This window comes from Hakea prostrata, chromosome 5, assembly GCF_041222555.1.
Source record: "Hakea prostrata isolate BN-2017 chromosome 5, UWA_Hpros_2, whole genome shotgun sequence".
Classification (NCBI taxonomy): domain Eukaryota; kingdom Viridiplantae; phylum Streptophyta; class Magnoliopsida; order Proteales; family Proteaceae; genus Hakea; species Hakea prostrata.
Genome location: NC_142604.1, coordinates 1,140,324 through 1,149,695, shown reverse-complemented (window position 1 = coordinate 1,149,695; position 9,372 = coordinate 1,140,324). Strand labels below are relative to the sequence as shown.

The 9,372-nt window shown below is 38.0% G+C and overlaps 1 long non-coding RNA gene across 1 annotated transcript; it reads right to left on the bottom strand.

Annotated features, from left to right (window-relative positions):
- Positions 1-3,224: 3,224 nt before the first annotated feature.
- On the bottom strand, positions 3,225-4,459 carry LOC149014283 (uncharacterized). The gene is made up of 3 exons (XR_016173731.1): positions 4,375-4,459; positions 3,423-3,542; positions 3,225-3,325 (listed from the first exon to the last, which is right to left on the bottom strand). It is a non-coding gene; the product is annotated as an uncharacterized LOC149014283 (long non-coding RNA).
- Between the last annotated feature and the right edge of the window lie 4,913 nt (positions 4,460-9,372).

The following is a 9,372-nucleotide window of genomic DNA, read 5'->3' as shown; positions in this document are numbered from 1 at the left end:
TCTCATTCAGGAAATACTTAGATATCTGTTCTTCTCGCACATCTTCAGCATCCTTCTCACACTCTTTCATTTAACTTACTGCCTCAACATTGACATTAGAAATCCCACCTTGCATACCTTTTATGCCTTGCCGTGAACAGTGGTGCACATTGCCATCACCCTTGTTATCCAATGCTTCTAGATGATGGCACATTGAAGATATTTCTATCTTTTCTTGTCTCTGGTGGTACTTGATCCATCCCTTCTTGAAGCTGTACTTACAATTCAATATACGAGTTCATACACTGGCAGATTCTCCATCTAAAGTTACTCACCTTCAGGATAATCACTTTACTGAACTTACAAGTAGGTGTTATAGATCAAAACCTACTCTAATTATCCAATGCAATTTCTGTTACGTCATGGTTGGAAAATTTCATACTGCCCTTATCCTCTTGTGACTGGTGGGGGCAGTTTAGAGACATTTCCATCCCTTCCCATCCATCTTATTGCAGCATATGAAGCCTCTTCGATCTCACCTTCAACTTCATATCTGGTCACCCGCTTTCCTTCCCTTTTCTGCAATCGAAGCAGTTGATGATGAACATAAAATCTCCTTTTGCTGTGTATAATCATCTTCACAGGCCCCGTTTCAGAGAAATGATTCTGCACATAATAATGAAAGTGAGATAGGGAATAAGAACCTTAAATTTGCTCTCGGAATATAGAAATCATTTATAACTTCTCTACAGCACCTGCAGTTTCTGCTCCACTGTCATCATCCCTCATTTCCTGCATAAAAATATGATACACCAACATAAGTGAAATCAAAATCCAAACCACGAAATCAGTAACCCTAGAAGCTGTTTTGTCAAAATATAAAGAAGAAATCGAAATGATTGACAGCAAAAAATCTCATCCCAGATAGAAGAGATTGAACCCAACATAGAAAACCAAAATAAACAGAAAAAAAGAAGACGAGAGAGAACTGTAGATATTTGCTTTTCTTTCGTTTTTCTTATCTGCAAAAAGAACTTCGAAGAGAGGGTATTCAAAGATATAATATTCTGAAGCCTAAAAAGATGGTGCAAAAATGAAGATCAAAATGAGATGACATTGCCGTAATTTCAATTTTTAGTACAGATGCTACCAAGGGTATATTCGTTTTTTCTTCTAACAAATTCACGCTTCTAACAGTAAAGGGGGTGATTGCCAATTTAGCATACATGTGGGGTGATTGTGATTTCTTAAGTATATTTTGGGATGTCTCTGAAATCTTCCCATTCATTAATAAAGTTTCAGAATATAGCAATGAAAACAAAAAGATTAAAAGAGGAAACAGGCACACACGAATATATTCAATGGAGAATTTTGTTGTTGTTGTACAACTCTTCATGGATAAAGATGGAAACAAAGGGAAAAGCCGCTCAAGAAAATGATGTGCGTGCAAACTACAAGTATCATGCATAAACACTAAGATGGAGAATAATGCAAAAGAAAGGGGACGAAATGATATTATCATAAAAGATTAGGTTAATTACATGCTCTGATAATTTACAGCCATAAAGAGTATCAGCTGATGGAAATGTTCTAGCAATCCTTGATTTGTTTTTCAGTCCAGAAGTGTGAAAACCAACTTTTAATGGTGAGATTCTAAACACAGGGTTGAGAGCTTATCTTTAATTTTTCAAACATAACAATTGTTTAATCAATAGCAAATTACAGGGCACCCACTTATTTGGGCAAAATTTTTGACCACCCACTAATGCCTCATAAATTACATGGCACCCACGTGTAACTTACAAGTTATCCACAATTAACTTTACCATTAAAATGGATTACGAAATTACCCAAATGCCCTTACTTTTATTTAAAGCATTTAAAATTTGTCATTATGGTATAATGACCAAACTACCCCCGTTTTAATTCTCTCACATCAATCCTTAGGTGGGTGAAGGGATTCTCCCTTTACACATCTTCTACCTACACCTCACTGGAATACCACCACAGGAAACCACCCCAACCCTCTCCTGCCGGTGACCACCACCCTCACTATCCCTGCTGGAAAATCCATATCAATATGGTCAGGGGGCCCAAGAGCGGCCGCCCAGGGCGCTGGGAAAGAAATACTCTATGTATTCAACTAGAAACTCAGATTTACAGTAAACTTTCTACCGAAAGAAAGAAGAAGAAGAAGAAAAAAAAAGATTTACAGTATAGTAAGCGGTTTTCCAATAAAATTAGAAACACAAATCTAAACCCATCTAGCAGTTGATCATCATAAAATTAGAAGTAAGAATCAATTAGATCTGTAATTTATGAATAAGCACAGATTAAGTATAGGTGAATTTAGTGATGGCTTTGGTACCCTCAGAGACAGCATGTTTAGCCACTTAACTAGGGAGAACAAGACATTTACAATACATAAATAAACATAATGAGAGGGGGTGGAGAATAAATATTTAAACTATATTAAATAATTCTATGTATATAAATCTCCACAATGCTTATATTGACGAAACGGATGAGGCTATCAATTTTCATTCCATACAATAGTATTCCAAGCTTTACAACTTGAAAAGTTTTTGTGTATACACGGTACTTTTCTGAATTTTCTAGTCAAATTATCTGGTGTAATTGTCTGGTTAAGAAGCATCAAATAAATAACTCAATATTGCGGAAAAGAGGATGATGATAGTGGAAAACTGGGAAGATAAAGTAATGAACTCTAAGTATCATCAACTATTGTTTGCCCGCCTCTTACCTTACATTGATTGACTACTCCCATAATTGGCATCAGAAAGAAAAGGAAAAATCAGAGGCAGTCCACAACTGCTGCCAGATAGACAGAAAAATATAAAAGTTTGCTCAACCTTGTGTTCTTATACCCATTTAGCCCATCCAAAACAAGGAATAAAGCTGAGTTACTTGCCCTTCTCGTTGTTGTAATAAACAACAAATTTGTTACCTTCAGTTGCAGTTAAAACTTTCCATTTCTAATAAGGACCAACAAGAGATTGTAGATTAATTGGCACATTCAAATCCATACAAATAGCAGCAGTAACATATTACAATTAAAAAAAATACCCACAGCACATTCTCTTCCATATTGATTAATCATACGACTACTAACTAGGATCCCTGATACATGGAAATTAATTGTCATTGACAACTCCTAAAAGATGGTAGCAGGAAAATATTACTGACATTAAAGACATAGCATAACATTTACATCCACTGCAGTTAATAGATAATATAAATTCTGATTGAAAAACATGAAACACACCTTATCATCTGGTAAATCATTAATCCGATTGGAGCACGTGTCATCTACATCATAGATTAACTGATACAAGAAAATCATATTCACTTCAGTCATTACACTATTTAATGAATAGATTGAGCAAATATTTCAACATGAATTAAACAAGAAAACCCAATACCTCAAAACTGTAATGCTGGGGACTCGATATTTCCAGGGGAAATTCCGAGACAGCAATAACTACGATGTGCCGATTAATAGATTGATTTGGCCCCGTCATAACTATTTAACTACAAAATATCTGCAAGAGAACAACTATAGCATAAAAATCATTATCGAAAATAATATCATAAATTTGTTGCCACCTCTCCCGTCTTCCAATGGAGGATGCCAACACACAATTGTTTTCAAATCAGTGGCACTTAATATGCCTTACAAGACTTGTTGAGCTTGGGAATGCATTACACCTTAAGGCAGAGTTTGCACTTTAATATGAGAACTCATTTTTAATGGCTTCTTCTAAAGTGCAGCAGTAGTAACAACCTTCTTTAGTATGAGAACTCATTTTTATCAGGTAATGGAATTTTGGAGAATGTTAAAACTCGGAAAACCACGAACTTTGAGTATCACAAAAGTGTAAGATCAAACCCATCACTTTAAACCTGATATCAAAGAAATTTAGTGCAATGGAAGAATGTTCTTGATCTGTATAAACCCACTCTAAAGTCTGGCCCCGGAAACTGGTTACAATTTTTTTCAATTTAGCATAACAACGGAATAGGTCATCTTTATCTATATCTTTGACCCTAGCCTCCTAGATTTTTCTAACACCAGGTTAGCACTTTCTGGCGTAATGTACTACTGGTATCCAGTACATCTGTTAGCTTCCCCTTTGAAGTAATACATTTATGTTTTCATCAAAATCACATGGAAAAGGCAGAATCATAAAAAGGCAAGACTATTTAGCAAAACAAAAAGAGTGGGAAGCAGAATTAAAGTATTAAACCAGTATAAGAAGATTAGATGCTCAAGATAATTGCATCAATTTTACAATCCCAATAACGATCTATTCCACTTCCTTATACTTAATATATGGAATGAAGGATAGGAGAAAGAGAGAGAGCAGACTGAACCTTGCCGTTGCTAAAGCTTGAAGATGAATAAAAACTGAAAAAGAAATACATCCAAACTAAAACCCCCTGAAAAGAAATGGAAGGATAGCAGAGGCGGCGTCATAGCAGATGTAGATTAGAAACCCTAATCATCCAAACCACATTATATATAGGCTAGGGTAAGACTGGAGTCCGGATCAGCTCCCCGACAGGTTCCCAATCACACAAAACAGTGGGGCCCACGGTGAAAAATACTTTTTGAAAAAAACAAAAAAAAAAATTTTAATTTCATCCGTGGGCCCCACTGTTTTGTGTGGTCGGGAACCCGTCGGGGAACACTCTGTGCTACCCCGACGGGGTGAGGATCCGGATTCGTAAGACTGGGTGTTCCTTCCTAATAAAATAACATTTAAGTGGGTACAGATGTGGTAGGTAATTCATGAGGCCCAGCTAGACCTACTTTAATATGGGACACAAAAATAAACCTAGGTTACTTGGTCCATACTTAGTCTAGCCAGCTAGACCTTATTTAAAATGGGACACAAAATTAAACCCAAGTTACTTTGGTACTTACTCAATCTAGCCCAGCTAGACCTAGTTTAAAATGGGACACAAAATTAAACCCAAGTTACTGTGGTCTTCAATAACATTGAATCGGATCCAGCTTTGGTCGGGTCATGGACTCCGGTTCTAGAAAGCTCAACCATCGTCGAGTCAAGAAATCCTGTCAGGATCGGTCTAGAGTACAAACCAATCAATTACGTAGGGGAGAATGAATGTTGCCTTTATAGAAATAAACGTGATCTCGAAGGATAACTACCATTAGCACGAGGTGGGCGATCGTGCTAATCAAGATAACTACCAGTATCTACGAAAAGAAGGATAAAACCCTAAGATCGAACAGCCACCAAGAGAAGGCACGAACGAATTCAACGGCAAGGGAAAGCAGGTAAACCCTATATAAATCGTAGGTTCACACAAAATTGAAATATCTGAATCATTTCCCTCCATTATTGCATTCAATCTAAGTTCTGCAATTAGCAGAGCTCTATGGTGTTCCATTGTCTAACTTAGCCTTGGGAGGCCTGTCTAACTTAGCCTTCGGAGATGGCCTCCCGACCCCACAGTTGGGCCACATTTAACCTTATTTTGCAAGTCATTCTTCAAGGATCAGAAGGTTGAACAGATTTGAACGCATCAGATCCCTATTCAATCTATTTACCGGATCGAGGTCTTCTAGTTCTACAAGTTGTCAACCTAGCATATACCTGTGCACTTTGATATCAGCCTCGCTGCCAATCCAATGACCAGCAACTGGAGCTTAATGTTTAAATGCCAAAATTTTGAATTTAACGCTTAAGGTTTTGCTCAATTGGCCAAGACCAAGCCCTCATATTGGGGCTGGGGACAATGATGAGGGACACCCACAGGGCACTGTCACAAAATGGATGCACATCATGTGGATGTAAATATGTTGAACTCCTGTTTAACCTAAGACTCTACCTTGCACGGTGGTTCACAGTCTTTCTGCTTGATGCAAGGGTAGTTCTCTATTTCTCTTAGTATCATTTTGTATTTCTGTCCCGAAAGCTCGGACGGCAGTGAACCCAAATGGTGATAATACCCTTCTGCTCCTAAGTTCTGATCGATGAACCTGCAGCTCCTGTGTATTCAATCAAGAACCCTTTCTTGCAAAGCTCCAGTAGAAGGAGGGCATCTTCTAATACACAGACCGAAATCAATATTTTCTGTGATAGTAATTCCATCACTTATAACCACTAAGGAGAGGGATAGGCAACCGTCAATCAAAAGTAAGATAGGGGATGGTGCCAGCAGATAGCCAACGAAGGAACACTGCAAAAAGTCCTGCACGCGGATAAAAGTGCTAACCCGGCCAAGGGGATAGCAAACTATGGTGTGTCTCTTGGTACATGAGAAAAAAGAAATAAAATTTTTTTTTTTTTTTTTTTTGGGTCAAGGGTTAAAGTTTACGGTTTAGGATATGAAGAACTTGAAGCCTCAGTTCCAGTTCTGTGGGGGTGTTTCACAACCATGACAGGTGGTTCTGTGGTTGTTTTGGGAGGAGAATTTTCCCCTGTAATTAAGAGTGGAAGTGGAGTTGGCTGTGATCTTGGAAGGGTTTGTGTCATGAACGCCTTGGGCTTGACTCTTTGCTCATAGAATCATATTTTATGAAGGTAGTTGAGATCCTTGAGGGCTATAGTTTTGAAATAGGTGGACTAGGCAGGAATGTGGAAGAAGTTAGAAATAGATTTACCCATCTTGGTAGAGATGCTAATAAAGCTACGGATTGGATGACCAAGGTTGAGATAGATGGTCTGACGCCTTGGAAGTTTCCCATTGCTGAGTTGATGGGAATCCTAGCAGTAGATATTGGAGGTAGCTTGGCTGAGTTTCATTCCTTGTTCTTGGGTCTTTGTCCCCGTTTTTGTTCCTCCCACCCTTCAAAACAAAAAAAGCCCTAGAGCCTCTTGGTGTTTCTTTTTCACTATTATTTTTTTTTTTTTTGGACTTTTTCTTAACTTCTCTCTGCTAAAAAATTCATTAAAGTGCCTTTATTTATTTATTTAATATTTGTATTTTACATATACCCACTAGTTGTGAATTCTATTAACAGAATTCTTGTGAAACTCAAATTACATTTAACACTCCAAACTTAGATGGTGTTACTGGATGGTTAATTACTAGAGATACAAAACAATTTTACCCTTTTGTGTAATAGGCTAAAATTTTGTAGCACGTAAAATATCATTAATACCCGTATCCTCTTTCTTCCAACCATTCTACCCCATATTGACTTACCAACAGCCAACTCTCGCTTTTCCTCCCTTTTCTTTTGATCAATTCCATTTTCCCTCTAATGACTCGAAACCTATAAAAATTGTAACCTAGGAAACATGACGAAACCTTCCCGTCGATGTGAACACTTGAGATAGATCAGCTTGTTATCCCTAGAGTAACTTTTATCCGTTGAGAAATGATCCTTCCACTTGGCACCTTCGGATCACAAAGGCCTACTTTTGTCCCTGCTTGATGGGTGGGTCTTGCATCAAGTTCCCTTCTGCCTTTGAACTCAAGGGCTAATCTCCGTTTGGCCCAAGGAAACCTTTGCACGCCTCTGTTACATTTTGGGAGGCCTACGCCCCATAGAAACTATCTATTGGAGACTGTCCCTTAGCTTGTAGGTCCTAACACAAGATTAGAATTCTAGCTGTTCTAGAGTGGTATCCCCCCCGAAGGAGGCCTTCTTTACCCTCCACCTAAGGTACGCAGGAAAGGCCCAAAGCCAATCCCGGCGAACAGTAAAGCTTCAAAGGGTCTTTCTATCCAATGTAGATAGAATGCATCTTCACAGACATGTCTATTTCACTGACCCTCTCTTTGAGACAGTGCCTAGATCATTATGCCTTTCGTGCAGGTCGGAACTTACCTAATAAGTAATTTTGCTACCATAGGATCGTTATAGTTGCAACCACCTTTCACCGGGGCTTTGATCGCCAGCTCCCATACATGGTCTTACAACTTTGCGGAGACTAGTGTTTTTTGTAAACAATCACCCTAGCCTTGTCACTCACATACAGAGAATCTTTCTTAAGTACCAAAATCTAGAAAATATAAGACAAATTTTGAAGACTTATCTTATCAAGACATCCTCTTTCAAACCAAGTATTTACCCTTCGTTTTTTTTGGTTTTTTTTTCCTGATTTTTTATTTTACGTTATTTTATTTATTTTATTTTGGTATGTGAAATTAAAAGATTAGCTTTCAAGAAAGAAGATTCACAAGGGGTTGGGAGCAAGTTGTGTTTTCACCATCATTTGTTACCCATCGATTAACATACATCATAAATAATCATAGATGATTATCCACGATGGTTGAAGGAGAAACATTTTATTCTAGCTACTAAGTTAATTAGAATATTTTGTCGAGAACTTGTTGAGGAATTTGCATGAACACTTGAAAGATTGTTGTAATCATGAACTTTGCCAAGGCTAAAATGTATCAGAGGTACTTTCTTTAAGGTATTAGACACCCCGATTTGTGCAATATGGGTACCAAATGCGTCTTCACCCCCAAGATCAGTCACCCAAACTTTAAGGTTGCACCCCTGAAAGGTTACTTCAGGTTGGTTTCACTGTTTAACAGAAAGACAACAAGGAGAGAGGGAGAAGATGAAAATTTATTGTAAAAAATGAGCTCAAAAACGGGTTTATATAGAGCCCCAAAAGTTGTGGGTGAAAAGGTAAGGTCACCTCCTTTTGTGAGGGTACCTATTCAATTCAATTCCCTACAAGAAGATACCTATTCAATAGACTTCCCTAAGGGAAAGTGCATCTCTAATGGCATCTCCACACTTCCACCCAACAGTGGGCTTTGGGGATTAGGGTCCATGACAAAATGGGCTCTTTGGATCAAGGCCTAGCTATGACCCACGTCCCCAAGTCCCTAGTCCCAAGTCATATAAAACTATTAATATTGTTGTTACTTGCATTCAAGAAAGAAAAAGGGCTGTTGTTATTTTGTGTCTGAAAAAAAATGCAGCAAGACTGTGCATGAAACCGAGAACAGAGGTGTATGAAGTTTGTTTTTCAAAAAGAGGAAAACTAAGAAAGATTGAAAAGAGAAAGAAGAAACGGAGACACAAGTCTTGTTACCATGCATCTTACACAAGTTGAGGCAACCCGTATTCACAAGTTCTTGTTTATTATTTTCTAGGCTATGTTTACTGATAAAACATGAATGTAATTTGGGAAACTTGAATTATTGTTTTACATTGTAAACTAGCAAGTTGGAGCTTGTCTAGGGGATTGGGGTTGGTGCCCTTGTTTGAATTGCATTTTAGACTAAAGCAGGGATTGGTGTTCCTAGACTACTGTAGCAGTCAAAATATCTAGGAGTGTATTGAGTAATATATGAAACCCTAATCAGGGTATTACTTCGTTGACGTAGGCAGTTTGGCCGAACCACATAACTTTGTTGCATTGTATCTTTGGTTTA